This window comes from Microcebus murinus, chromosome 5 (genome assembly GCF_040939455.1).
Source record: "Microcebus murinus isolate Inina chromosome 5, M.murinus_Inina_mat1.0, whole genome shotgun sequence".
Lineage (NCBI taxonomy): Eukaryota > Metazoa > Chordata > Mammalia > Primates > Cheirogaleidae > Microcebus > Microcebus murinus.
This window is the reverse complement of record NC_134108.1, coordinates 112756567-112783509: the sequence shown is the minus strand read 5'-3', so window position 1 is coordinate 112783509 and position 26943 is coordinate 112756567. Positions and strand designations below refer to the sequence as shown.

The window sequence follows — 26943 nt, the reverse complement described above, 5'->3', positions numbered from 1 at the left end:
AAAACAGAGAAACTTCAAAGGTGGCCTGAAACCACCTTGCTAAACTGCTTGTTGAGACTCCTCATTCTAGATTTGTTTGGTGCTGCCTTTGCATTCAAGTCTTGTTTCCCAGAAGTGCAGACATAATCCAATTGTAATTTCATCACTGTGCATCTTGGATGCTGCAGTTAGCCTAAATGATATATATATTTTATATATTTTGATATATATATATATATATAATATATATAAGTATAGGAAGTGACAGCTTATCTCAAAAAGTGATATTCAGCAATGTATAAATAACTTTCACATTACAAACATAGCATCAACTAAACCATTCCTTTATGATACTCTACTACTAATACTGTTTACATGTGAAAGATACTGAAGTTTGGAAAAATAATTTGTTTAAAGTCATGTAACTAGTAAACGACTACTTAAAACTATTAAATGACTAGACCTCTAGATTTGAACTTCTGATGATCTGACTTCAAAACTCCCATGTTTTCATTGTAACACAGACCACCCTATATATCACCATACAGCTATATTACTGCTGGTTTTTATGTCTAAGTTATTTTCTCTTCCTTTTCCACTTCTGTCCTTCCACTCGCCTGCTTCTCTCCTACTAGACGAGGTCCTTTGCCTAGCTGCCGACGCCACCCCACCCGTCTCACCGAAGGAGGAAAGCAGGCAGGGCAGGGAGGGCCTGCTGGCCACCACCTTCCAACAGCCCTCTGTAAAGCCTGGGCCCCGTCAGGCCCCCAGTCATAGCCACAGCAAGCTTCTGGCTACTGCTCAGCACACCCTTAGGCCTCGTTTCCCTGGACTTCATCTGTATTATAATTTTGGTTTTTAATTTGCCTGGTTCAGACATTCCTTCATTTCACATTAAGCATCTATTTCTTCTCTGAAATCCCTGTCTATGGTCCCTTTTTCGCCTTATATTCATTTGGACATCTATTACTAAGTAAAATATTCTAGGAGGCCAATGCCTTATCCATTAGGCAACTGAGGCTTCTCTAAGTAAAATATTCTAAATTCCATTTTCATCATCTTGCTCCCTAGCCAAGATCACCAGAAGTTCCTCATTATCAATACACACTGAAAAATCTCCAGTGTCATCATGAGGAGACTATTCAATGTTTTCTATGACATTACTAAACAACACTGAGAGAGGGGGCAAGATGGTCAGCTAGAGACACTGCTCACCCAACCATCCTGAAGGGAAGGAGAGGTTTCAGATAAAGGAGAGGAGAGAAAGGATATAGCTCAGGTATAGGTCAGAGAAAGAAAAACCAGAGTCTGCCGGGGACCTTACAGAGGAAAACAGCGACACAGAGAAGGAACAGGAAAAAAGAAAAAAAGATATTGGCAAGGATCAAACCCAGAAAGGCTCGGAGCCCAGTGAAAGGGTAAGGGGGGGATCCCCTTCTTCCCACACTACTTCAGTGATCAGCCAGCTACCAAGTTACATGGAAGCTTTTCGACCCCCATGAGCCCAAGCACTGCAGCAACCTTGGAACATGGGAGACTTGCATGATCTCAGAGCTTGGACATTCTGACATTCTATGTGTGGGAGAGAGACCTGAGAGACAGGAAAGCCAGCTTTCTTCCATTCGGACTCTTAGCCTCCCCTGCCCCTCCCCCACATCGCAACTGGGAGAGCAGTTTGAGCCAAGAATTCGGCCAATGGCCACCTCTCCCCCACCTGGCATGTCGTCCAGTCTGAAGTTTCTGCAGAGAATCGAGCCCACCTTTTTCCACTTGAGGACCTACAGTGGACCCTGGGCACCTGATCTGGGAGCTCCCCGCCCTGGCATTTCCTGGAGACATACACCAACTGGTCAGACATGTAGACTGGATCCTGTGTCCCTAGGACTGCAGCGGCTTGCTAAGGGACATAGGGGGGAAATTTAGGAACTGGCCTCAGGAGGCAAGGAAGCCCACGTGGGTGGAACTGACAGGAGAATACTGGTGGGGGGAACGGGGCCGAGACACTGTGATCTGGCGGGGCACCCACCCCTCCACAGGAAAGCCTTGCCACTGGACTAGGGCAGGTCCTCTGGCGGGAAAGATCCCAGTCTGCATCACCATAGCAACCAAGTACGGTGCGTTCAGGCACCCACTTGCAACCGGACACGGGAAGGCAGGGGTAAGACAAGAGAGGTGGCACTTATTCCCCACAGCCAGTTGGGGAATTGGAACCCCTTCCTCACAAGCAGCTTTCCTGGTCTGGAGAGCCTGCCTTAACCTTCTTCCCTGCAGCTTTCCCTGGCAGCTAGGAAAATGACACTGGAACCCTGTTGAGGCTCAAAGCTACACTGTCAGACGAGGGGGTGTCACCTGGGTAGAGGGGGAACTCCCGCTCATAGCTCCACAGCACCTGAGGGCAGTGCATTCAGGTGTCCACTTGCAAGCAGACACCGGAAGGCAGGTGTAACGCAAGAGGGGCAGAGCTCACTCCTGGCAGCCAGTCAGGAATTACGACCCCTTCCTCACAAGCAGTCATCCTGGTTTGGAAGCCTATCTCAACCCTCCTCTCAGCGGCTCCCCCTAGCGACCAGAAAAACAACCTCTGAGTCCCGCCAAGGCTTTGCAAAGCCTACCAGGTTCTCCAATCCTAACCAGGCCTGCCTCTCTCCTTCACCTACCTCTGCTGTGCCGGAGAACAAGCAACCCCCTGGGAGCTACAGGGCCCTCCCCAAAGCCTGGGGCACCCAAGTGCTCCTTCAGAGGGACTAGAGCTTACTGCAGGCCCAAAAGAACATCCCTACAGTTGGCTCTTTCCTGTAAGCATCAACCACTGACAGGGGTAACAACTCCATAGCTCATTACAGCATCTATCGACTCAGTCAAACAGGGTGTGGCAGATTCTTACTCACAAACATCACCCACCAACTCAGAGATTAAGCTGGGGGTCCCAATACAATTCACACTGCTGAGAAGAGGTGAGGACAGCAGGAGAGAAGCAACCTGAGTGGACACTGCTTTTTAGGAGAGAAACAAAAGTTACAGAGCTCGATCTGTAAGGCGTCTCCCTCTTCCACTGCAGACCTCTGGGATGCTCTGAGAGCTGCTCAGAGTCTGTGCAGAGTCATTCCACTGGAGGACAGGCGCAGCTCAGATCTGTGCCTACCAATTCCAGGTTTCTGCAACCAACCGCCATCCTGAACGCTCTGGCACACGGAGCCAGGACCACTCGGGACCCAGGCTTCCAGCAGTAGCCTTTGCATCGCCCCCTCAGGGTTGGGGAGGAAACAGAGGCTTCCCTGTGGCAGACGCTGTGACTGGGGTCTGAACACACCTCCTTCCCAGCCTGGGAGCCGAACAGGGGAGGAGCCCCAGATGTCACAGGCACCACCTGAGAAGCTCTGAGCAAGAAGCTCTAAAAAAAAAAAAAAAGAGTCACATATTTCCCTTGTCTTTGCTTTCCTTCGTGTACCACACAGCAGAACACTTTAAAGCTAGAAATTTGGAACGCAAGACAAATTTTCTTTGGAGAAACTGAAAGCATGCAGCAGAAGTCTTGCTTATAAAGAAGGGTCAAAACTGAAAGAAAAGCAGCTGATTCCAAAGTGCTTTGTACTAAGTGCCAAAGCACACAGAAGTGGCATACATTTCCCCTAACGTTTACGATCATAAGAAAAGATTCAAGGTGAGTCTTCTACTTAAGCCTGGGAGAATGCCAGGACTAGCTTAAGCAGGAAATTGGTAGTTAAAGTTTAGTAAGAATGGCCAAATTGTATCTTGGGGTTTACAGAAGAGGTGGATAGAACTTCTGGCTAGGCTGACGCCATGACACTCTAGCCCAGGCAACAGACTGAGACTCTGTCTCGAAAAAAAAAAGTGAGAGGAGATGTTTCCCCTTTCATCAGTCCTGTTGCTGGGTACATAGATATGACAGCTAACATTCTAGTACCATATCTAGGCCATGACAATTCAGAAGGCCACAGCCTGGGGATGTCAGAATGTAAACCAAAAGGAAACTGAGTCCCGGACAACTATTATGAACTGTCAAACAGATGCTTGTGGGCCTACCTCCAAACATGTTTTACATAAGAAAGAAACCTCTCTGCCAACACAGGCCAGCACGGTGGCTCACACCTTTAATTCTAGCACGCTGGCAGACCAAGGCGGGCGGATCGCTCAAGGTCAGGAGTTTGAAAGCAGCCTGAGTAGAGCGAGACCCCATCTCTACTAAAAATAGAAGGAAATTAATTGGCCAACTAAAAATATATAGAAAAAATTAACCAGGTATGGTGGCGCATGCCTGTAGTCCCAGCTACTTGGGAGGCTGAGGCAGGAGGATTGCTTGAGCCCAGGAGTTTGAGGTTGCTGTGAGCGAGGCTGATGCCATGGTACACTAGCCCAGGCAGTGGAGTGAGACTCTGTCTCAAAAAAAAAAAAAGAAAAAAGAAAAAAGAAATCTCTCTCATTTGTGTAAGCCACTGGTATCTTTTGTCTATGATATATGGCCAAACCTAACCTGAGAGGCTCCATCTCTCTCCAATAATCCAACCAAGTCTCAGACTGCCTTTTTCTACAAAGTTAACACCACTGTCTCCTCCTAATATGAACTGTTCCTTTATTAAATGTTTCAAGAGCACACAGTAACACTTGAAGAACAAGAAGGTGAGAAGAATTTTTTCTATCAGCTATCAAGACTTTACAACAAAGTTACAGTAATTAAAACAGTGGGGTATAGGCACAAAACCAGATGCAGGCAAATATGGATAAAGGATTGTTGACAATCATGACATTACAGAGCAATTTCCTACTTTTCAAGAGTGGGAAATCAACTGAATGTTCTCATGGGGGAAAAAATGTAACTTGATCACCATCTCGAACCATACTTCCTCAAATGCATTCCAGGTGGACTGTGAGATTTAAGTATACAACACACAACAATAAGCTTCTAGAAAATAACAAAATGTCTTTATGACCTAATGCTAGAAAAAAGACTTCTTAAGCAGGAAATAATAAGTATTAACTATATAAGAAATACTGACAAACCGGATTACACTAAATCTTAGAATTTCTGTTCATGAAGACATCAAGAAAGCAAAAATGCAAGCCACAGAGTGGGAGAGCTTACAACTAGACTGCATGAAGAACTCCTCCAGGTGCAGAGGATGCTGACATGGGGTCAAGGAAGACTATTCTCCAGCTTTAAGATTTAATGTCTACCCTCTTGGCTTTTGGACTTGCTTGGGGCCTGCTAACCCTTTTTTTTTACCTATTTCTCCCTTTTTGAATGGGAATGTCTACCCTGTCCCTATCCTGCCACTGTATCTTAGAACTTGTTTTGATTCCACAGATGGGACTTTGGACTTTTGAGCTGATGAGAAAACAAGTTAAGACCTTGGGACTATGAGGATGGAATAAATGTACTTGTATGTGAGAAAGACAATGAGTTTCGGAGGGCCAAGGACAGAATGCTACGGTTTGAATGTTTGCCCCCTCCAAGATTCATGCTGAAACTTAATCCCCAATGTGGCAATACAGAGAGGTAGGGCTTTTAAGAAATGTTCATGGACTAATGGGTTATCATGGGAGTTGGACTGGTGGCTTTGTAAGAGGAGGAAGACACACCTGAGCTACGATGTGATGCCCTGTGCCACCTCAGGACTCTGCAGACTCCCCACCAGCAAGAAGGCTCTCACTAGATGTATCCCCTTGACTTTAGACTTCCTAACCTCTGGAACTATAAGAAATAAATTTTATTTCTAAATTTAAAAAAAAAAAACTCCCTCATAAGAAAAAGGTTGACAGCTCAACAGAAAAAAAAATGGGCAAAAGAGACATTTCAAAAAAGAGAATACCAAATGGCCAATATCTTAGGAAACAGGAATTCTATCTCATTTTTTTTTTTTGTCTAATTTTTTATTATTTAGAGTCCATCTACACTGGGATCTATGTGATTTGTAATCATGGAAGATACTCAGGAAAAATGGCTAAAATTATATTCATGATACATACATGAATATTTGCAGCAGTCAAAAACTGGCAAAGAACCCCAGAGTTTATCAACAATGACATGAATAAATTGTGGCACATTGATAACATACTACAAAGCAATGAAAACAAATGAACTATAAGCTACAAGCAACAACAGGTGAATAAGAAATGTAATGTTAGCAAAAGAAACCAGACATACAAAGGCATTCAATACATGATTTTTTTACATAAAAATTAAAAAACAGCAGAACTAAAATATAGTGTTTAGAGATGCATACAGAGGCAGTGAAGCTATAAGAAAAAGCAAAGACAGAACTATTGTAGCAGTCAGGGCACCTGCGCAAAAGGGAGAGGATACAATCAAGAGGTGGAAAAGGGGAGGAAGAATTCTGAAGGGCTGGCAATATTTTATTTCTTGAGCTGGATGTTGGTGATTTTCCTAGTGAAAAATCATTGTGCAATACTTTTTTAGTTTTATGAGTTTTATGACTTTGTTAATTTCACAATTTAAAAAGTGTATCTAGGCCGGGCGCGGTGGCTCACGCTTGTAATCCTAGCACTCTGGGAGGCCGAGTCGGGCGGATTGCTCAAGGTCAGGAGTTCAAAACCAGCCTGAGCAAGACCCCGTCTCTACTATAAAAATAGAAAGAAATTAATTGGCCAACTAATATATATATATATATATATATATATATATATATATATATATTAGCCGGGCATGGTGGCTCGTGCCTGTAGTCCCAGCTACTCGGGAGGCTGAGGCAGCAGGACTGCTTGAGCCCAGGAGTTTGAGGTTGCTGTGAGCTAGGCTGACGCCATGGCACTCACTCTAGCCTGGGCAACAAAGCGAGATTCTGTCTCAAAAAAAAAAAAAAAAAAAATGTGTATCTATATCTACCTATCTACCTGTGATACTTTTCCTCCCCATTATAAGGGTCACAGCAGACATTTCTATAACAAAAGATAGGTTAACAAGAAAAAAAGCATAAGAAATTTATTTAATCAAAGTTTTACATGACACAGGCACTCTCAGAATGAAGACCCAAAGATCCAGGGGAAACTATTCATTTTTATGTTTAGGACTGATGAAGCACAGATAGCCATGCAGAAATGTGCTGGGACAAAAAGAGTATGATCTAATGCTAACAAACTGAGTAAGGAAACCCAGTAAAGCCTGTCCATATTCTTGTTAGATTCTCTGTATTGCATTCCTTCTTCATGGGTGTGGGGCAGGAGCCCTTCTTGAATGAGGGTCTTAGGACCTATCATCCATCAGACAAGGTAGGTTAGAGAATTTCTTTATGGCCAGCTCTTACACAAAAAGGTGAAGGAGGGAAGTTAAAGTAGTATTCTAGGTTTTATGGCTAGCTTTAGGGAAGACAAGTTCTAGTTTCTATGAACCCCTCCTTAGGGAGAAGGAATTCTACTTTCTATGGCTTGCCTTGGGGGAGAAAACGAAACAGGGGAAAAGAGGGCAGGTGAAAGTCATACAAGACTTTGCTTCTGAGGTCTACTTTCCTTAAGTTCAAAGTATTCAGCATGCCAAAGCACCATACTTTGGGGTATTTTCTGAGCCCCCAACATTATCTACCTGTCTAGTTTTAAAGTAATTAGGGAGAAACAATTATTCTTCATTGTCCTAGTTTTCTTGAGAAAGATTATACCCCAAACTCCCTTCTCTCACCCCAGCATTCTGAGAACTGACCTAACCAGTGAGTTAGGGAGCAAGAACTGAACATGCTTGGCGTGGCTCCTTGCCCTTCTCCTCTTCACATCTGCATGCAGAGGAGATGATTTTCATCGGCCCCCAGCCATACAGAAACTTAGCTGACAAGTTCTGATGGACGGTGGGGTGGGGTAGAGCAAGTTCAATGTGAGACAGGCTAAGCAAATCAAATGGCTGTTTCTTTTTTTTTTTTTTTTGAGACAGAGTCTCACTCTGTTGCCCGGGCTAGAGTGCTGTGGCATCAGCCTAGCTCATAGAAACCTCAAACTCCTGGGCTCAAACGATCCTACTGCCTCAGCCTCCCGAGTAGCTGGGACTACAGACATCACCACCATGCCCGGCTAATTTTAGTTGGCCAATTAATTTCATTCTATTTCTTTTAGTAGAGACAGGGTCTCGTTCTTGCTCAGGCTGGTTTCGAACTCCTGACCTTGAGCAATCCTCCCACCTCAGCCTCCCAGAGTGCCAGGATTACGGGCATGAGCCACCGCGCCCAGCCTCAAATGGCTATTTCTAAGCTATTCTCTCCAATTACAATTTCATGAAATTAATAAAAGTGGTATCTTAGACTCTGCTTGACTCCTACATCTCTCCCTTGTTTTGAAACTGGCAGGGACCTTGGCCGGGCGCGGTGGCTCATGCCTGTAATCCTAGCACTCTGGGAGGCCCAGGCGGGTGGATCACTCAAGGTCAAGAGTTCGAAACCAGCCTGAGCAAGAACGAGACCTTGTCTCTACTAAAAATAGAAAGAAATTAATTGGACAACTAAAAATATATAGAAAAAATTAGCCGTGCATGGTGGTGCATGCCTGTAGTCCCAGCTACCCGGGAGGCTAAGGCAGTAGGATTGCTTGAGCCCAGGAGTTTGAGGTTGCTGTGAGCTAGGCTGATGCCACACTCACTCTAGTCTGGGCAACAGAGTGAGACTCTGTCTCAAAAAATAAAAAAACAATAAACTGGCAGGGAGAAAAAGGAATGTTATTTATTGTGCCCCTAAAATCTCAAAAAGCAAGAATAAATAATTTCTGCTTCTTAGCACACAAAATAAAGTTCACTATTTTCCTTTCCTTACTACTGACAACCAGGGAGTTACCGTTACATACACTAGAATTCAACTCTTAATTATGAAGCAACAAAATCAGCAAGGAGGACCTATGCTATCTATATGTAGAATCATAAATGATACTATTATCTTTTAAAAATTTAGAAATTTGGGAGGGAGTGGATGGGTAAATTCATACCTAACAGGTACAATGCACCCTATCTGGGAGAGGGACACACTTATAACTTTGACTCAAACTGTACAAAAGCAATTCATGTCACCAAATGTTTGTTGTTCTGGAACAACATTATGTTCTCCCCACAATGTTCTGGGGAAAAAATCAGTAATTTACAATCATAATGAGTTAAAAATTTAAACATGTGGGAGCAAGTGAGGAAAGCAAGAGAACTCCTCAGAATACTACAAGGTGCTAAAACCTCATGCTCAAAGAGATGATATAATGACAGAGGTTCCAGAATGACAGAGGCCAGAAAATCCACAGGAAGAAGCAAAGCAGGCTGGAAAACCAAAGGCCTTGGTAGCTGAGACCTGGTCTGCTTTCCCTAGTAAAGCTGTAATACTCACCATATTCCTTAAAGTCTCCAAGACAAAAAAATGTGCAGTAAGATATGAAAAAAATTCCTTCTCCAACTCCTTATTGCTTTTGAAAAAAGCACTATTCACCTTCTCACTTTGAACATTTTATTGATAATCACTATGGGTAAAGGAATAGGGATCATGAACTTGAGGAATCCATTCTATGCTTACTGTGCACATATGTGCTATAAAATGTATTAGGTTGCTAGGGATGAAGATAAAAGACCATTTTTATTTTTATTTATTTATTTATTTATTTATTTTAAAGACCATTTTTATCCCTCAAATGCTCAACATAGCTAAGGAGACACAAAAACAAAAACGAAGTGTGTGGGTGGGGGATGCACATTCATGGGTGTTTGAGAGCCAGAAAAGGAGTTTGGATAACCAGCTAGAGTTTGAGAAATGACACCTGTATGAAGTTTTAAAAGATAATTAAGAACTAAAACAGTGCTTACAGAACTATGTAAAGTTCAGCATGGGAGGTGAATGTGGTACAATGAAGTGAGTCAGGCCCCGCGTGGTGGCTCACACCTATGATCTCATTATTTCGGGAGGCTGAAGTGAGGATTGCTTGAGGCCGCGGGTTATAGACCAGGCTGGGCAACTCAGGAAGACCTCATCTCTAAAAAAATAAAACAAAAAATAAAATGAGTAATTTGGAGGGGTCTAATCATTTCTATTGTGCTAAATCTGCTATGTTAAGAAGTTTAGATACAATCTTAAAGGCACTGGGGAGCTACTGAATGGTTGAGGAAGAAAATAAAGTCTTTACTTGAAATAGAAAGGGAAAAAATGGGCAGGGAGCCCACTGCAAACTCCAGGTAGAAGAGAACAGCAGCAGTGGAGAATCAAGAATTCTTGGATCTAAGGAACAATTTAATTGTAAGTGGTAAGACAGAAAAATTCCAGGTGTTGTCCTGCGAAAGTGAATACACCAAAACTTAGTCACTATCCAGTCTGTGCAGAGACCTGCTGGGAGACACACACTTATCTGAGATGAGACAGGCTCTTCAGTTTCGGTCTCACAGCAGATCCTCATAGGGCCTAGTCTCAATCTCCAGCCAATAATTCACTGGCTGTGCAGGAACCTGCTGAGAGACACACCAGTCTGAATTACCAGGAGAGTCTTTCAGGCTCACGTTCCCAGCCAGCTCTCTCACACAGCCCAAGTGGCCTCCTTGGGTCTTCCCAGGTCCATTTGGGCTGAAGAGGTGTGCCAACTTCAGAGCCTTTACAAAACTCATGGCCAACCTGGATTTAGAGCACCCTCCAGAGCTGAGACAAACACAGTGGTCAGAAGCTCAAGGAATAGAACAAATTCTGCCTAGAATTTCCAGAAAGCACTCTGGAGAAGGATGGTACAAAACAAAGCCAAACTGCAAAGAATATAATATTATAAATACCTAATCCCTCTATGCACAAACACTGGCACAGGTCCACAAGCATCAAGACATTCAAGGAAATATGACCTCCCCAAACTGACAAAATAAGGTGCCAGAGACTGACCCTAAAGTGATAAAGATATATGATCTCTCAGACACAGAATTCAAAATAGCTGTTTTAAGGAAGCCTCAACAAACTTCAAAAGAACAAAAGAAACAATTCAGAAATTTAACAGAGAGATTGAAATAGAAGAAAGTCAAACAGAAATCCTGGAGCTGAAAAATATCATGAAGTAAATGAAAAATGCAATAGAGTACATCAACAACAGAACTGATCAAACATAAGAAAGAATCAGTGAGCTTGAAGGAAGGCTGTTTGACAATACAGTCAGAGAAAAAAGAATACCCCATAATCAAACTCTCAAAGGTCAAACATAAAAAGAGGAATCTGAAAGCATCAAGAGAAATAGCATGAGAGATGCGATATACCTGACAGCAGACTTTTCAGAGAAACCTTGAAGCCTAAAAGGGGAGGGATATATTCAGAGTGCTAAAGACGAAGAAAAACCAAAAACGAAAGCACAAAGAAACAAACCAAACCCACAAACAAACAAAAACTGCCTACCAAGAATACTACAGCCAACACCATTATCCTTAAGAAATGAAAGAGAGATAAAGACTTTCCCAGACCAAAAATAAAAAAAAGCTGAGGGAATTCATCACTTCCAGACCTGTCCTATAAGAAATGCTAAAAAGGAGTGTTTCGAATCAAAAGAAAGTGATACTAACATAATTGTTATTGTAATACTGTAATTATGGTGTGGAAACCACCTTTAACTTCAGCATGAAGACTAAAAGACAAAACTATTAAAAGTAAAATCTTCAATAATATCTTTATACCAGAAAAAATAAATAAATAAAAGTAAAATCTACAGTAATTTGTTAGGAGATAGGGAATATTAAAAAAATATATAAATTGTGAACTGAAAATTCAAAATGTGGAAAGGAAAATGGAATTAAAATGTACATTTTTGCTTCATTTATTTTCTTTGTACTCAAGATTAAGTTGTTATCAGTTTAAAATGACTTGTAACAACTACCGTGGTCCCTTAGTATTAATATATGCAAGGGATTGGTCCAGGACCCCCCCCCCAATATATACCAAAATGTATGCATACTGAAGTACCACAGTCAGCCCTGTAGACCCTGCATATATAAAAAGTCAGCCCTCCATATACACGATTTTCACATCTCACAAATATTATATCTCTGATCCATGTTTGGCTGAAAAAAACCTGTGTATAAGTGAACCTACCAAGTTCAAACCCACGTTGTTCAAGAGTCAACAGTATAGGATTCTTTCTGTAAACCTCATGTTACCACAAGGCAAAAACTTATCAAAGAAACACTAAAATAAAAGGCAAGGAATCAAACATACCACTAGAGAGAATCACTTAACCACAAGGAAGACTGTAAGAGAGGAAGGAAGAAAGGATACATAAAACTAGAAAACAAGTAACAAGATGGCAATTATAAGCACTTACCTAAAAATAATTACCTTGAATGTAAATGGATTAAATTCTTCAATTAAAAGATGCAGGGTGCCTGAATGGATTAAAAAACAAGACCAAACTATATGTTGCCTAAAAGAGACCCATATGACCTGTAAGGACATGCATAGACTGAAAGTGAAGAGACAGAAAAAGATATGCCTTGCAAATGGAAAGCAAAAAAGAGTAGGAATAGCAATACTTACATCAGATTAAACAGACTTTCGCCAAAAACTGGAAAAAAAAAAAAGGCGGCAATTATATAATGATACAGAAGGAGGATATAACAATTACAATACACATGCATCCAATATGTAAAGCAAATATTAATAGATCTAAAGAGAGAGAAAGACTGCAATACAATAATAATAGGGGATGTCAACAACCTACTTTATGCAATGGACTAATAATAGATCATCCAGACAGAAAATCAACAAAGAAAAATCAGAGTTAAACTGGCCTTTAGACCAAACAGATCTAACACATTTGTAGAAGATTCCATCCAACAGCTGCAGAAAACACATTCTTCTCAACAGCACATGGAACATTCTCCAGGACATGCTGGCCACAAAACAAGTCTTATCAAAGTTAAACAAATCAAAATCCTATCAAGTATCTTTTGACCACAATGGAATGAAACTAGAAATCATTAACAGGAGGAATTTTAGACATTGTAAAAATATATGGAAATTGAACAACATGCTCCTGAACAACCAATGGGTCAACGAAGAAAGTAAAAAGGAAATTAAAAAATTTCTTAAGACAATTGAAAATGGAAACATAACATGCCAAAACCTAAGGGATATAGCAAAAACAGTCTTAAGAAGAAAGTTTATAGTAACAAACACCTACATCAAAAAACAGAAAGAGGGCCGGGCGTGGTAACTCACGCCTGTAATCCTAGCACTCTGGGAGGCCGAGGCGGGTGGATTGCTCGAGGTCAGGAGTTCAAAACCAGCCTGAGCAAGACCCCGTCTCTACTAAAAATAGAAAGAAATTAACTGGCAAACTAAAAATATATATACAAAAAATCAGCCGGGCATGGTGGCGCGTGCCTGTAGTCCCAGCTACTCAGGAGGCTGAGGCAGGAGGATTGCTTGAGCCCAGGAGTTTGAGGTTGCTGTGAGCTAGGCTGACGCCATGGCACTCACTCTAGCCTGGGCAACAAAGAGAGACTCTGTCTCAAAAAAAAAAAAAAAAAAAAAACCAGAAATATCTCAAACAATTTGACACTGAACCTCTAGGAACTAGAAAAACAGTAACTAAACCCAAAATTAGTAAAGGGAAAAAAATAATAGAGTTCAGAGTAGAAAGAAACAAAATAGCTGGGTATGGTGGCTCACGTCTGTAATCCCAGCAACTCAGGAGGCTGAGGTGGAAAGATGGCTTGAGGCCAGAAGTTCAAGATCAGCCTGGGCAATACAGCAAGATGCCACCTTTAAAAAAATTGAAAAAAATATTAGCCAGGTATGGTGGCACACATATTTATTCCCAGCTACTTGGGAAACTTAGGCAGCTTAGATCCCTTGAGCCCAGGAGTTTCAGGCTGCAGTGAGTTATGGTCATGCTACTGTACTCTACTTCGGTGACAGGGAAAAAAGAAAAGTGACTATTAATAAAAAAATAAATAAATAAATACAAAAGATTAACAAAATGAAGAGCTGTTTTTTTGAAAAGACAAACAAAATTGACAAGCCTTTAGTTAGACTACCTAAGAAAAAAAAGAGATGACTCAAAAAAATAAAATCAGAGATGAAAAAGGAGACATCAAAACTGATACCATAGCTTATAGTCCCAGCTACTCCGGAGGCTGAGGCTAGAGGACTGCTTGAGCCTAGGAGTTTGAGCCTCATTATAATGGGCATTTATTTCCCTGGAGCTCCGAGACAGAGCTGTCTATTAAACAAATAAACAAACATCTGATACTACAGAAATATAAAGGTTGTTAGAGATTATTGTGAACTGATACACCAACAGATTGAATAACTTAGAAGAAATGGTTAAATTCCTGAACACACACAATCTACCATGACTGAATCAAGAAAAAATAGAAAACCAGAACACACAAACAACCAGGAACAAGATTGAATCACTAATAAAAGTATCTCATCCAAAAAAAGCCCAGGACCTGATAAAATCTACCAAACATGTAAAGACTAACACCAATTCTTCTCCAACTATTCCAAAAAATTGAAACAGGCAGAATTCTTCCTAATTCATTCTACAAGCTTAGCATTATCCTGTTACCAAAACCAGAGAAGGATAGAATAAAAAAATAAAACTATAAGCCAATATCCCTGATGAACTTAGATGCAAAAAACTCAACAAAGTGTTACCAAACCGAATCCAATAGCACATCAAAAAGATTATTCACCATCTAATCATGTGGGATTCATCCCAATGATGCAAGGATCGTTCAAAACACACAAATCAATAAACATGATACCTCACATTAATAGAATGAAGGACAAAAATCATAGAATCAATTCAAAACACATTTGATAAAATTCAACATCCCTTCATGGAAAAACTCTAAACGAATTAGGTGTAGAAGAAACAAACCTCAACACAATAAAGTCCATATATGAGACACCCACAGTTAACATCATACTCAACGGGAAAGACTGAAGGCTTATCTTCTAAGCTTAGAACAAGACAAGGATGCCCACTCTCATCATTTCCATTCAACATACTACTGGAAGTCCTAGCCAGAGCAATTAGGTAAGTGAAAAAAAAAAATAAAGGGCATCCAAATTGGAAAAGAAGAGGTCAAATTGTCCCTGTTTACAGACAACGTGATATTTAAACCCTACAGCTCCACCAAAAAACTGTTAGGACTAATAAATGAATGCAATAAGGTTGCAGGGTACAAAATCAATATACAAAAATCAGTAGCATTTCTGCATGCCAACACCAAACAATGTGAAAAAAGAAATCAAGAAAGCAATTCCATTTATAATAGCCACAGATACCTAGGAATAAATTAAACTAAAAAGGTAAAAGATCTCCACAATGACAACTATAAAACACTGAAGAAAGAAATAGGGAGAATATTAATAAATGGAAAGGTAGCCAGTGTTCATGGATTGAAAGAATTAATATTGTTAAATGTCCATAATACCTAAGGTGATCTACAGATTCAATGCAATCCCTATAAAAATATCAATCACATTTCTCACAGAAATTTTTTTAAAAATCCTAAAATTCACATAGAACCAAAAAAGACCCTGAATGGCCAAAGCAATCTTGAGTAAGAACAAAACTGGAGGCATTACACTACCTGACTTCAAAAATAAACTACAAAGCTATAGTAACCAAAACAGCATGGAATTGGCATAAAAAAAAGACGCACAGACCAGGGGAACAGAATCAAGAACTCAAAATTAAACCCATATATTTATAGCCAACTGATTTTTGACAAAGGTGTCAAAAACACATAGTGAGGAATCGACATGATCTCTTTAATAAATGGTGCTGGAAAAACTAGATATCCACATGCAGAAGAAGGAAGCTAGATGCCTCTCACTACTCACAAAAATCAACTCCAAATGGAATAAAGACTTAAATGTAAGATCCAAAACTATAAAAGTACTAGAAAAAAACAGGGGAAATGCTTCATGACATTGGTTTGGGCAAGGATTTTTTTGGATAGAACCTCAAAAGCACAGGCAACAAAAGCAAAAATAGATGGTGATTATATTAAACTAAAATGCTTCTGTACAGCAAAGGAAACATCAACAATGAGACAATCTATACAACAGGAAAAAATATTTACAAACTAAGCATCTGACAAGGGGTTAATATCCAGAATATATAAGGACCTCAATTCAATAGCAAAAAATACTAATAATTACAAAATAGACAAAAGATCTAAATAAACATTTATCAAAAGAAGATGTACACGCCGGGCGCGGTGGCTCACGCCTGTAATCCTAGCTCTCCGGGAGGCCGAGGCGGGCGGATTGCTCGAGGTCGGGAGTTCGAAACCAGCCTGAGCAAGAGCGAGACCCCGTCTCTACTATAAATAGAAAGAAACTAATTGGCCAACTAATATATATAGAAAAAATTAGCCGGGCATGGTGGCTCATGCCTGTAGTCCCAGCTACTTGGGAGGCTGAGACAGAAGGATCGCTTGAGCCCAGGAGATTGAGGTTGCTGTGAGCTAGGCTGACGCCATGGCACTCACTCTAGCCTAGGCAACAAAGCGAGACTCTGTCTCAAAAAAAAAAAAAAAAAAGAAGATGTACAAATGGTCAATAGGTATATGAAAAAATGCTCAATATCACTAATGCAAATCAAAACCACAAAAAGGCAGGGCACAGCAGCTCACATCTATAATCCCAGCACTTAGGGAGGCCAAAGCAAGGCGGGAGGATTGCTTGAGACCAACCTGGGCAACAGTGAGACCCTGTCTCTACAAAAAATTTAAAAATGAACCAACCGGGCATGATGGCATGCGCCTGTAGTACCAGCTACTCAGGAGGCTGAGGCAAGAGGATCACCTGAAGCCCAGCAGCTCAAGCAGTTCAGGTCATAGTGAGCTATGATCACCACTGCACTCCAGCATGGGTGACAAAGCAAAACCCTATCTTTAACCCTTTGCACTCGGATGTCGAGTGTGACTCTACACAGTTAGCATTGGTAGTAGCTCGTATGCGGAGCCACACTCCACACATAGTTTCACCACAGGGGAAAAGGGGATTTTTGTCTATTTTTCCAGTATCTTTTCTTGTTTTCATTAGCATGAAAGGACAAGTAAAATGTAAATGCAGAGATGGTCCACGAACTTCCAGGGTTAGACTATTATCCACTAACTTAGAGCAACATTTAGATGGAAAGCTCCATATAATCACACCTCACCCTAACAAAAAACACAAAGATTGTGTTGTTTGTTCTAACAGAAAAATCAAAAGAGGAAGAAGAGAGACAATTTATATTTACGAACCATGTGAATGTAAACCAGGTCTTCATGTGGGTGAATATTTCAAAAAATATCACACCATGAAAAATTATAGAGATTAAAATTACTCTTTGTCCCAAGTCACAGTGGTGTATGCAGAGAAAAAAAAAAGAATAAAAGAGAAAAAAAATTAAAAAATAAAATTACTCTTTGAATGTATCAATAATTTGAAATATAAAAAAATCCAAATAAATAAGTTTGTATGAAAAGAAACTCCAGTATTTTATTCTATTGCTGCATTTGTAAAATCTGGGCTATTTCAAAAATTAAATCCCGAGTAGACTAAAGGAATCGAGAAAAAAGCAAGCGAGTGTAAAGGGTTAAAAAATAAAAAACCACCACTACCATGAGGTATTACTTCACCCCAGTTAAAATGGCTATTATCAAAAAGATAAAAAATAACAATGCTGGTGAGGATGTTAAGAAAGGGGAACTAATACACTGTTGGTGACAATGTAAATTAGTATAGCCATTATGGAAAACAGTATGTAGCTTCCCCAAAAAATTAAAAATAGAACTACCAGGTGATCCAGCAATTCCTCTCCTGAGTATATATCCAGAGAAAACAAAATCAGTGTGTTCAAGTGACATCTGCATACCATGTTCATTGCAGTACTATTCACAGTAGCTAATATATGACATCAACGTAGGTGTCCATCAGCAGATGAATAAAAAATATATAAATATGGTGAATATATACACAACAGAATACTATTCAGCCATAAAACAGAATGAAATCCTGTCATTTGCAACAACATGGATGAACCTAGAGGACATTATGTTAAATGACATAAGCCAATCACAGAAGGACAAATACCACATAATCTCACTCACATATGGAAACTAAAAAAGTTTATCTCGTGTAAGTAGAGAGTAGAATAGTGCTTACCAGAGGTTGGGGAGAGTAGGAGAGAGGGGAAGATAGGGAAAGTCTGGTCAACTGGTACAAAGTTTCAGTTAGAATAATTTCTGGTGTTCTTTTGCATAGTAGGGTGACTATAGTTAAAAACAATGTATTGTACATTTCAAAATAGTTAGATGATTTTGAATGATCTCACCATAAAGAGAACAAATGTTTAAGGTGATAGATAATAATTACCCTGATTTTGCCCCCCCCCACAGCCCGACACGCCGTGGCCCTCCAGTCTCCCGCGGCTGCCTCCCCCAGGCATGGCACAGGGCCTCGCCTCACTATGGCAGCAGCACAGCACGCTCAACTTCATGCTCGGCACCAAAGCTGATGGCGAGACCATTCTAAAAGGCCTCCAGTCCATTTCCAGGAGCAGGGGATGGCAGAGTCGGTGCATACCTGGCAGGACCACTGCTATTTAGCAACCTACACAAACAAAAACAGCAGCTTTGCCAATTTAAGAATTTACCCACATGGACTGGTGTTACTGGACCTTCAGAGTTAGGACAGTGACGCACAGAGCAAAGAAGAAATTGACACTCTTTTGAACAAAGTTGAAGAAAGAATGAAAGAATTGAACCAAGACGGTACTGGATGAGTGAAGCGATTACCACCCATAGTTCGAGGAAGGGCCATCAACAGATACTGGCCCACCGCTGATGGGTGCCTGGTTGAATACAACACAGATGAAGTGGTGTATGATGAAGATTCACCTTGTCAGAATTAAAACTCTACACTCAAAGCAATTTGGGAATATTCTCATCCTTAGTGGGGATGTTAATTTGGCAGAGTGACTTGGCGTATACCCGGGCCATCATGGGCAGTGGCAAAGATTACACTGGCAAAGACGCATTGGTTCTGGGAGGTGGAGATGGGGGCATATTATGTGAAATAGTCAAAGTGAAACCAAAGATGGTTGCTATGGTAGATAGAGACTGACCAAATGGTGATTGATGTATGTAAGAAATATATGTGAAAAACTTGAGGTGATGTCTTAGACAATCTTAAAGGAGACTGCTATCAGGTTCTAATAGAAGACTGTATTCCAATACTGAAGAGGTACACCAAAGAAGGGAGAAAGTCTGATTATGTGATTAATGATTTGATGGCTGTTCCAATCTCCACAAGAAGATTCCACATGGGAGTTTCTCAGACTGATTCTTTTTTTTGAGGCAGAGTCTCGCTTTGTTACCCAAGCTAGAGTGAGTGCCGTGGCGTCAGCCTAGCTCACACCAACCTCAAACTCCTGGGCTCAAGCAATCCTGCTGCCTCAGCCTCCCAAGTAGCTGGGACTACAGGCATGCGCCACCATGCCCGGCAAATTTTTTCTATATATACTGGTTGGCCAACTTATTTCTTTCTACTTATAGTAGAGACAGGGTCTCGCTCTTGCTCAGCTGGTTTCGAACTCTTGACCTTGAGCAATCTGCCCACCTCGGCCTCCCAGAGTGCCAGGATTACAGGCGTGAGCCACCGCACCTGGCCTCAGACTGATTCTTGACCTCTCAATGAAAGTGTTGAAAAAGGATGGGAAATATTTCACACAGGGGAACTGTGTCAATCTGACAGAAGCCCTGTCGCTCTATGAAGAACAGCTTGGGCGCCTGTATTGTCCTGTGGAATTTGAGATTGTTTGTGTCCCTTCATACTTGGAATTGTGGGTATTTTACACTGTGTGGAAGAAAGCTAAGCTTTAAAGATGAATATCCCCTATCATGTGTACTGCAGATAACCTTCCTGACCTCCATATGCTGTACATGACATCGAAATGAGTCAGGCAATTGATTGTGAATTTCTTGAAGTTTTCTTTAATTATTATTTTTAATTTTAAAAAAGCAAATGGGAAATGTATATTTTGATGAGCTAGGGTATTATTTTTGTTGAAAGTCAGCTGAAGAACAGTTAGACAGCACAGTGAAGACTGCTAAATGCACTGACCCCTAGAATGTGATTTTTGTTTTTATTTCTGTGTGGGCTTTTTTTTGTTTTGGTAGACCTTCAATTTGGATGTTTGAGGAATGAACATCATTGTTTTGTTCTGGAGGGAAGTTCTTGACGGTGTTTCTTTCCCCAAAAATTGACTTAGATATTAAAATTTGGTGCTTTTAAAAGTTTTAAAAAAAATGAATAGTAATGCTTCAATTAAAGTCGTAAAAGAGAAAAAAAATTACTCTAATTTTATCAGTACACAATGTATATACATGTATCAAAAGATCACTCTATACCTCATAAATATTATACAATTATTATGTGTCAATTAAAAACATGAGCTTCGGGCCGGGCGCGGTGGCTCACGCCTGTAATCCTAGCTCTCTGGGAGGCCGAGGCGGGCGGATTGCTCGAGGTCGGGAGTTCAAAACCAGCCTGAGCAAGAGCGAGACCCCGTCTCTACTATAAATAGAAAGAAACTAATTGGCCAACTAATATATATAGAAAAAAAAATTAGCCGGGCATGGTGGCGCATGCCTGTAGTCCCAGCTACTTGGGAGGCTGAGACAGAAGAATCGCTTGAGCCCAGGAGTCTGAGGTTGCTGTGAGCTAGGCTGACGCCACGGCACTCACTCTAGCCTAGGCAACAAAGTGAGACTCTGTCTCAAAAAAAAAAAAAAAAACATGAGCTTCAACTCAAGCTAAGTAAAAACAATAAAACTCTAAAGAATAAACAAATAAAAATTTTAGGGAAGGAAAAACAAAACCTCTTAGCTAGAATATGCAAAGAAAAGTAATCTCTTTTGTTCTAGTGAGAAGATAATGTGTTCAGTTTTACACATGTTGAGCTTGAGGTATCTGGTTTCAGGAGAAAGATATCAACTGGAAATAAAATTTGAGAATTTTTAGCATAAACATTAGCAGATCTCAAATTTGCTTCTCTGGCCAAATTCATATGAATTATCTGGAGAAACCTGTTGAATCATGGAGTGCCAGGCACACTTTAATAAACTCTATAGTTAAAAAAATCTTACTATAATTATTAACAGATTATGATAGAGGGACTATATATGATAAACAGTCAAATATCAATTATTTCTTCTTTATTCAAGTAATAAAGCATCTGGTTTGCTTACTGGAAATTGGGGAGAGGGGGAGGAAATCTCCATTCATAACAGTAACAAAAATGATAAAATCTGTATCTGCCTGGCATGGTGGTTCACACCTATAATCCCAGCACTCTGGGAGGCCGAGGCAGGAGAATTGCTTGACCTCGGGAGTTCGAAACCAGCATGAATAACAGCGACGTCTCTACTAAAAATAGAAAAATTAGCTGGGTATCATGGCCCACACCTGTAGTTCCAGCTACTCCAGAGTCTGAGGCAGGAGGATCACTTGAGCCCAGGAGTTGGAGGTTGCAGTGAGCTATGATGATGCCATCGCATCTACCCAGGGTGATGGTGCAAGACTCTGTCTCAATATAAAACAAACAAAAAAGAAAAGAAAATATGAAGAAGATTACAAAATCTCATTGAATCAAACAAGACCCAAACAAATGGAAAAGTATACCATTCTTGAATGGGAAAAATGCCAACTCTACCCAAATTAAGTTATACACTTAATACTCTTCCACTCAGAATCACAATAGAGGCTTTTTTCTTTGAGAGAAGAGGATGGAAAAAAAAATCATTACAGAGTTTGTATGATGTTGGTATAAGAGAAAAATAGAAAGAAGGATTAGAATATAGAAATAAAAACGAAAACAGATCTTCCAATGAAACAATTTAACATATGACAAGTGTAAGTCTATTCAATGAGAGAAGGATGACTACTTAACCACTTTGGTACCATGCTCACTGGCCACGAAACCTTGCCCACAGCCGACACTCATAGTCCACGCAATAGTTTGTGCTGTGCATTGACGACGAATCCGTTTTGCTCGTGTGACGAGGAAAGCTCTAAAGCACTGAAAGCTTGTTTTACTTTACAGGCAGCTTTCCTTGTAATGTAAATCAGAATAGGTAACATATACATATATGTTTTCATTACGTTATTTTTAAATGTTCACAATTTTATTTGATAAATGAAAAATTAGAAAAGTCATATCACAGCTGTTGGCTAAAGTCGACACTTGGCTGTGCGCCTTCATATCACGGCTGTCGGCTAAAGTCACTGTGTGCCTTCTTCTGTGGCTGTCGACTACAGTAGACGCTGGTCCCAAAGTGGCTAATAAATCGAGCTCACACAAGGAACCATCCATCTAGAAGAGTGCTGTTCCTAAAGGTTCACTGAAAAATCAACTCACAAAAGGCAGAGTAATGGGAGAAAAGGCATAGGAATTTTATTTTATTTTTATAAGAAACAGTCACCCAGACTGGAGTGCAGTGATGTGATCACAGCTCATTGCAACTTCCAACTGTGGGGCTCAAGCGATCCTCCCGCCTCAGTCTCCTGAGTATCTAGGTAGGACTACAGGGGCATGTCATCATGCCCAGCTCATTAAAAAAACACTGTGTCCTAGCAAAAAAAAAACAAAAACAAAAACAAATAACCAAACAAAAAAAAACCTAAAGCAAAATGGAAACTAAGTAAGAATCACCAGAAAACTAAGTAAATATCTATTGACAAGTGTTTTAAGAAATTACCTGCAAACAAGACCTATAATGCAATCATTAAAAATTATAAATAAAAAATATTACCAATTCTTTTGAAATATGAAGATATCAGCACTGGTACCACTGAAGGGAAATAGACTACAACAGTTGCCTCTTATCCAAGGGAGATATGTTCCAAGATCTCCAGTGAATGTCTGAAACGGAGGATAGTACCGAACCCAACTGCTGTCACTTGGAACACATTTCTGGTCATGTTTTCCATCCATAATTTTAACGCCTTCTCTATATTAATGAAGGCACTGTGACCATAACTTTTGCAGTTTGAGGTGTGATGGCAAAACTAGCACAAATTTCTTTTCCCTTCTTCACAATTTCACAGACAGAAGATTCATTTTTACCACAGATCTTAGCAACCTCAGCATACAATTTTCTTTCTTTATTAAGTCAAGAACTTTTACCTTTTCACTTAAAGGAAGCACTTTATGGCTTCTCACTGGTAGATCCGAATTGCCACTATCACTACTCTTGCACTTTGGGGCCATCATTATGTAAAATAAGGGTTACTTAAACATAAGCACTATGATACAGTTGACCTGATAACCAAGAAGGCTATATTAAGTGACTGACAGGTAGCATACACAGTGTGCTATACCCTTCACAAAGGGATGATTCACACCCTGGGGAAGGGTTAGAAGCAGGATGAGAGATTTCATCATGGAACTCAGAACTGTGGGTGCACAATTTAAAACTTAGGAATTGTTTGTTTCTGCAATTTTCCATTTAAAATTTTCAGATCCCAGTTGACCAGGGGTAACTGAAACCTCAGAAGGAAAAAAAAAAAGGATAAGGGGGAACTATTGTATTTCATGATATGGTGGGTGTGGATATAAATAAGTACAACCTTATGGGAAGGAAAATGGAAGAATCTACTAGAATTTTAAATCTCCATGTCTTCTGACCCAGCAGCCCAACTTCTAGAAATTTATCCTACTAACACAATGACATGATAATCCAAAGATATATGTGCAAGGATGTTCACTACAGCCTTTATTTAATAAAAATTGTAGGCTGGGCATGGTGGCACACGCCTGTAATCCTAGCTCTCTGGGAGGCCGAGGCGGGCGGATTCCTCGAGGTCAGTAGTTCGAAACCAGTCTGAGCAACAGCGAGACCTAGTCTCTACTATAAATAGAAAGAAATTAATTGGCCAACCAGTATATATAGAAAAAATTAGCCAGGCATGGTGACGCATGCCTATAGTCCCAGCTACTCAGGAGGCTGAGGCAGGAGGATCGCTTGAGCCCAGGAGTTTGAGGTTGGTGTGAGCTAGGCTGACACCACGGCACTCACTCTAGCCTGGGCAACAAAGCAAGACTCCATCTCAAAAAAAAAAAAAAAAAGAATTGTAAATAACCTTAAACGTCTATTCGAAATGGTGAATAAATTACATGTCTACACAATGAAGTAATAACACAAACTTGAAAAAGAATGAGGTAGTTCTATGTCACTAAACTGGAAAGATAAAAGACATATAATGTATAAAAAGCAAACTGAAAATGGTCTTTCTCTATGTTTGAAATTTTTCATAATAAAAAAATGAGAAAACAAACGGTAAGGGAAAATTAGGTACTTTGCCTTTTTCTAAGTAAAAATCCCAGAAGTCTGGACAGTGAAAAACTGCCCTCCTCCTCCTCTCCCTCTGCACCCCATCTCACCTTATCTGATCACTTATGTGCTCCTTTACTGAAGTAAAAACATTAAAAATACGTATTTAAAAATTTTTTAATTATACTGCACCCCATCATAATTTGTTTTTGTTTATTCCTGTGTTAAAAATCCCTTGACATAAACAGCATCGAAACTCAGCATCATTTCGTTTTCCCTGGACTAATGCTTTTTAAGTAAGGAATACCCTTCCTTTGTTTAAAGAATACATTTGTATTCTAGTGTATTCATAAATCTCAGCCAAGTTTCAAAGGTGGTAATAAATTTGTGTTAAGTCCGGGTGCGGTGGCTCACGCCTATAATCCTAGCACTCTGGGAGGCCAAGGCGGGCGGATCGCTCAAGGTCAGGAGTTCGAAACCAGCCTGAGCAAGAGCAAGACCCCGTCTCTATTATAAATAGAAATTAATTGGCCAATATATGTAGAAAAAAAAATTAGCTGGGCATGGTGGCACATGCCTGTAGTCCCAGCTACTCGGGAGGCTGAGGCAGGAGGATTGCTTGAGCCCAGGAGTTTGAGGTTGCTGTGAACTAGGCTGACGCCACGGCACTCACTCTAGCCTGGGCAACAAAGTGAGACTCTGTCTCTAAATAAATAAATTAATTAATTAATTAATTTGTGTTAAGATCTCAGACTCTCATTATTTTGTGTTATTAAATAGATGAAAATAAGAGATCATAGAACTGTGTTCATTCTCTTTCCCAATTATTCTCTTGTCAAAAATACTGGGTACTTCATTATCATTCTATTAGGGGTTAACAAACTATGGCCCACTATATATGTTGGTATGGGACAAAAACTAAGAATAGTTTTTACATTTTTTAATGACTGAGGGGTAAATCCAAAGGCAATATTTCCTGACATGTGAAAATTACATGAAATTCAAATTTCAGCATCCATAAGTAATTCTACTGGAACACAACTATGCTCATTTAGTATTGTCTATTGTTTTCACACTGTCAGAACAAAATTGACTATGAGCCACAAGACCAAAAAGATGTCCTCTCTGGTTCTTTACAGGAAAGGTTTGCAACCCCCGTACTATGTCATACCACATGCCCTTCATAATTTTATAGTTTTACCTAGACATAACTCCCCCTTCTTTCCATATTCAGCATTAAATTTCCTTAATATTAGTCTCTTGACAAGCACATTCTTCATAGTCCTCAGAATTAGATTTCCTCCTGGTAATTTCCTTGGTCTAATCACTTCCCTGGTGATTCACAAAGAGAAAGCCAGAAAGGAGCTAGCAACATCCTAAATGCTACAAATAAACAAATCAAAAGACAAACCAAATCTCACCACCATCACTCTCCCTCCAAAGCCAATGCTAAAGAGGCTGACCACCCAGTTAGTGGCTGTTAAACTACCTTAGAACTGAGATGTCTGTGAACTAGACTGCTGCTGCTGCTGCTGCTGCTGCTACTAAAATCCCTAACAGCCAAATAGCAATGAGAAAAAACAAAGTTGATCAATGTAATATTCTCAAATTTAATCTTCTTCAAATTGTTGACTACCAAAAAAGAAAAGTGAACAAAAACCAAAGGAACGGTAATGAAAAAGCAGACCAATTCAACTGTATCAATAACTAGCATGTAGGATCCTAAATCTTTATACCTCAGACATTTGACCATATTTTCTGCAAGAAAATAGTTTTTGGCTTCCAGGATGAGAAGTTAAATAACGCACAGTGTCTGTAAACAGTAGCGCAACTTACACAGGAACAAGTTAGGCTATTTTGTCTCCAAGAAGAGTACATCAAAATTTGCTCGTATCTTTCAATCGACACTCTGCCTGCCAAAATGTTGGGGTCGGGGAGTGGGAGTAGGGGGACAAGCTATCTTTTCCACTAGCAGTGTCATACTCTACCTTAGCTCCACCTCCCAGCCCCTTCACACCTCTGCCCAGCACTACCTCCTTCCCAGCTCCATCACCTCTCTACTCAGCACCTCTTCCCTCCCTATCACACCTCTACCAGCTGACCCTGCCCCAGCCTCATCACTCAGCATCTTTTCCCTGCCCCATCACATTTCTACCAGCTGACTCTTCCCCAGCCTTCTCACCTCAGCCGCTTCCTCCAAAAGTCACAGACCCGAGAAGCTTCCAGCAGCAGGAAAGCAAAGCTAGGAGACTATAATGCAAAAGTCTGGAGTTCCGTCTGCCCTTGGGGAGAAAACTCAAGACACAGCTCCAAAAGCAGAAAGAAAGGGCCGTGACTCTCACCCAGTCCACGAGTGTTTACTGGGAGCTTGCTGCGGTCAGACCCCGCACAAGGAGCTTAGGATACAAAGGTGAGCAGCAGAGTCGCAGGACCAGCTCTCTCCCGGTTCCCACTCCAAAGGGGGAGGGGAGGTAGATAGTTTCGATACAGTTCGCCGGGCAGGGCAGGACAGGAAGCACCTGAAGCCCACCAACAGGAGAACTTGCCTGATCCCTGAGTGTTAAAAGGCTAAAACTTAAGTAGTCGGAAGTGACGTGCCAACTGAGACCAGCAGGTCCGCCACGTAATTGGCCGCCGCCTCAACTAGCCACCTCTCCCCGGACTAGTCCGCAGAGAGGAAA

At 40.6% G+C, this 26943-nt stretch overlaps 1 protein-coding gene and 1 pseudogene across 8 annotated transcripts in view; one reads left to right on the top strand and one right to left on the bottom strand.

Annotated features, from left to right (window-relative positions):
* LOC105855380 (uncharacterized) overlaps nt 1-26938 on the bottom strand; it is a 125772-nt gene extending 98834 nt beyond the window's left edge. For 2 of the 8 annotated variants that reach the window (XR_012919366.1, XM_076003557.1), the window contains exons 1-2: nt 21396-26938; nt 12450-12477 (exon numbers count right to left, since the gene is read on the bottom strand). The gene's annotated coding sequence lies outside the window, so the exon portion shown is untranslated. Of the gene's footprint in view, nt 1-8617; nt 9934-10296; nt 10403-12237; nt 12299-12449; nt 12478-13586; nt 13680-21395 lie in introns of those variants that run through there. The other 6 variants (XR_012919364.1, XR_012919365.1, XR_012919362.1 and 3 more) reach the window with 6 other exon arrangements.
* Nucleotides 1-26943, top strand: part of LOC105855379 (spermine synthase pseudogene) — a 31662-nt pseudogene that overhangs the window by 4349 nt on the left and 370 nt on the right.